The sequence below is a fragment of the Elephantulus edwardii genome, unplaced genomic scaffold (assembly GCF_000299155.1).
Source record: "Elephantulus edwardii isolate Elephantulus edwardi_28Jun2011 unplaced genomic scaffold, EleEdw1.0 scaffold00083, whole genome shotgun sequence".
In the NCBI taxonomy this organism is placed as follows: domain Eukaryota; kingdom Metazoa; phylum Chordata; class Mammalia; order Macroscelidea; family Macroscelididae; genus Elephantulus; species Elephantulus edwardii.
Window position 1 is genome coordinate 6,084,421 of NW_006399833.1, and position 4,375 is coordinate 6,088,795.

Below are 4,375 nucleotides of genomic sequence, written 5' to 3' on the forward strand. Positions count from 1 at the left end.
GTGGTGAGAATCTTTGTTTTCTTGATATTGAGCTTCAATCCATATTGAAGACTGCAGTCCTTGACCTTCTGCAGCAAGCGCTTCAGGCCCTCCTCAGTTTCAGCGAGGAAAAAAAAAATCCTCACCACTAGACTGATAAGCAACATGATGATAGATGGAGAAAAGATTCAATTTGTCAATGATTTAATCTTATTTGGATCTTGAATCAACAGTCAGGAGATCAGGAGACATTTTATATTGGGCAAGTCTTCTCTAAGGGACCTCTCTAAATTACTGAGGAGCAATGATGTCAGTTTAAAGATTAAGGTGCACCTGATTCAAGTAAAGGTATTTTCAATCACTTGCTATGTATGTGAAAGCTGGACAGTGAATAAGGATAACAGAAGAGTAATTGATGTCTTTGAGCTGTGATGTTGGAGAAGGATACTGAATGTTGCATAGACTTCTAAAAGAATAAATATGTTTTGAAGAAGGTGCAGCCATCGTTTGTCTTGGAGGCAAAGAGATGATGCCTCATCTTACAAACTTTGGGCTGTTGCTAGGAGAGCCTGTTCCTTGGAGAGGAACATCATGCTTGGAAAGGTGGAGGGTCAGTGAAGGAGAGGAAAACCCTCAGCCAGGTAGACTGACACAGTGACTTCAACATGGGGCTTGAGTATATCAGAGATTGTGAGGATAGCACAGGATAAGACAGGTTTAAGATTTGTTGTTCATAGGATTGCTGAGTCATACTTGACTCAATGGCACGTAATAATAACAACAACAATAACTGTTGGTCACAACAACAACAACAACAATAACTGTTGGTTTAATGGTAAGGCACTGCCCTGTAAACACAAGGATGTTTTTGTTGTGCCCTCAAGAACAAAGGTATGAGTTTTAAATCCACAAGATTGCTCCATGGGAAAAAGATGGATAATCTCTTCCTGTGTGATTTATTGCCTCTGAAAATCCTGACCCTCTGAAAGGGTCAGCTATGAGTCGGTTCCCACTCAATGGTACACAACAAGAAGAACAAAAATTATAGTGTTCAATCTTTTAAAGTGTGACATGTATTGTGGTGAGTGATGTATCGTCTTTTTAGAAATCTTATGTTTGTGATGAAGGAAGAATAATTTTCCCTTTTGTGATGACATTATGAAAATATGTTGTTTGTATTATGTACCATTGAAATGGAACTAATTCATAGCTGACCATCCGATGGGTTTTCAGAGGTAGCAAATCTCACAAGAGAAGATTGCCCAACTTTCTCCCATGGAACAACTAGTGGATTTAAACCACATGTTTTTGGAATGGCAGAACAGCTTCTTACTATTAAGGCCATCAGAGCTTCCTGTGAAAATATAGAATCACTTGTATTCTGGGCTTGAGAACAATCCAGTGAGTTCATCCCTTTTTATTCTCTGACTCCAGCTCTTTGCACATTTTGTTACAATACTTTGCTTTGTATTCTTGAGCTGTCCTTTGAAGTTTTCTGTTGAGCTCTTTTACTTTGACATCTTTTCCTTTTATTTTGACGTTTTCAGTGCAATTTTCATAGTCTCTTCTTATATCCATTTTGTTTTATTCTTTTTCCTCTGTCTTTGTAATGACCTTTTCCCTTCTTTATGTGTGATATCCTTGATCTTATTGCGCAGTTTCTCTGATTTTCGATCATTGATGTTCAATGCCTCTAATAAGTTCTTCAGGTCATTCTTAAATTTACCTGAGATAGACTCAAGGTTGCATTTTGGTTCTTGTAGACTTTCATTTTCTTCAACCTCAGGTAGAACTTGAGTGTGAGTAATTGATAGTCTGATCCACAGCAAGAACTTAGCTTGATTTTTGCTGTTGATATTGAGCTTCTCCAACAATTCTTTCCACAGATGTAATCTATCTGATTCCTGTGCAGTCCATGGGGTGAGGTTCATGTGTAAAGGTGCCTTTTGTGTTGTTTTTTAAAAATGTATATGCTAAAAAAAAATAAAAAAATAAAAAAATGTATATGCTATGAATACATCGTTGAATATACAAAATTCAATCATTCTATCTCCAGACTAAGTTCTGTCACCAAGTCCATATTATCCGACTATCCTTCCTTTCAGCTTTTACATTCCAGTCACTAATAATTATTAATACATCTTGATTGCATGCTAGGGATGTATCCTTTCTCTATACATATTCAGTTTGTATACTGAGCAAATAATTCCTGATGCTGGACTCTATGACATCAATATCAGAGTAAGACTCATCAACAACCTGTGTTATGCAGATGATATAACCTTGCTTGCTGAAAGTGAAGAAGAATTGAGGCACTTACTTGCTGCAGAAGATCAAGGACTATATACCCTTCAATATGGATTACATCTCAGCATCAAGCAAACAAAGGTCCTCACCACTGGGCCAATAGGCAAGCTCATGGTAGATAAAGAATTGAAGTTAACAATTACTTCATCTTGCTTGGATCAATAATCAACACCCTTTTTACCAGCAGTAAGGATATCAGGAGATGTATTGCATTGGGCAAGTATGTTGTCAGAGACCTCTCCAAAATACTGAAGAGCAATGATATCAGCTTGAAAACTGAGGTGTGCCTGATTCAGGCCATGGTCTTTGCAATCACCTGTTACACATCAGAGAGCTGGACAATGAATAAGGATGACAGGAGAAGAGTTGATGCCTTTGAGTTGTGGTGTTGGAGAAGATTCCTGAATATCTAATGGACTTCCAAAAGAATATGCAGATATGTCTTGGAAAAAGGGCAATGAGAGTGCTCCTTGGACGCAAAGATGGCGAAACAATGTCTCTCATACTTTGGATATGTTGTTAGGAGAGGCTACTTCTTGGAAACAGACATGTGGAAGGTAAGCAAAAGAGAGGAAGACATCCCCCTCCCATGAGATGGATTGACACAGTCACTGAAGCAATATGCTCTAGTGTGTCAAAGATGATGAGCTTTGCACAGGAGAGGACACGGTTCAAATCCATTGTTCATATCGTCACTGAGTTTTATTCTACTCTACCGCATCAACAACAACCTATTCTGGACAGTTACATTGATGGAATAATATAATTTAATGATATAACAATTTGGAGGTTTTACTATTATTAATTTTCATGACAGTTTACAGAGACTTTGGATTTCCATTCATTCATTGTTGCACTTTTCTTCCTGCCCAGCTCTCCCCACCCCCAGTTCGCTCTTTTCTTTGAAAAGTAAAAGAAAAATTCTTTCGTTGATATACAATCCCTCTCCCCATGTCCACTCCACTAATTTTTTGAGGAAATAATTTGCCTTCTGTTTGTCAAATAAGACCATAAGTAAGGTGAAATAAAAAAAAGTTTATCTTCAGTTAATCTATGCAATTTCTGAATTTATGACAATGCTTTTGGTTTATACTAAATTACCTAAATCTTAATAAAATATTTATTGTGTGCTAACACTATGACATAGGACTTTATGTACTGCTATAGTCTAAAAATTCTGCCAACTTACACTAAAAATAAAGAGAGTGAGCTGGGAGAAGGGGTGAGCAGGGAGAAAAGTACAACAATGAATGAATGGAAATTAAAAAAAATAAAGAACTACTTCCTGTGACAGGTAATACAATAATCTGTTGACATCTTTTACTAGATATGATACTGCATAGAAATGAGACTAACTATATTTATTTAAAGGAAGTCTGGTGGCTGTAGACTTAAGGAGTTGCGCTGCCAATCCAAAGGCACACAGCCCAAATCCACTGGCTACTCCACAGGGAAAAGATGGACAATCTTTTTCAGTGTAATTTACTGCCTGTGAAAGTCCACTGGAAAATCAGTTATGTGTTGGGTTTCAACCTAATGGCACACGGTAACAAAGTGCTACTTTAAGCATAGATGATGTAAACTTCAGTTTCTTTAAACATTATCAGTTAATTGCCAAACATATTTAAGAAATATACTAACAAAAATACTTCAAGAAAAAATGTTCTAGAGATTTAAGTTGTTAATCAGATATGTCATAAAAAAACCCCCCAAAACCAACCCAAAATGGACCAGTGCAGTGGGAAAATTATCAAACAGCATCATTAATATCACACACAAGTAAAATCTTGCAGAAGATTATTTCAACTAGAACAGTAGAAGGAATTTCAAATATATAACAAAGTTTCCTTTTTAAATTTTATATCATAGAAAAATTACGTATTCTATAAAAGTGAAATCACTCATTTCACTGATTTCACATGCAAGCAAGATTTTACTAAAGATTATCCAAAAACGACTGGAACAGCACATCAGCAGAGAACTACCAGAAGTCCAGGCTGGGCTTAGAAGGGGTCGTGGAACTAGGGATATTGTAGCTGATGTTAGATGGATCTTGGCTGAAAGCAGGGAATGCCAGAGGAATGTCTAT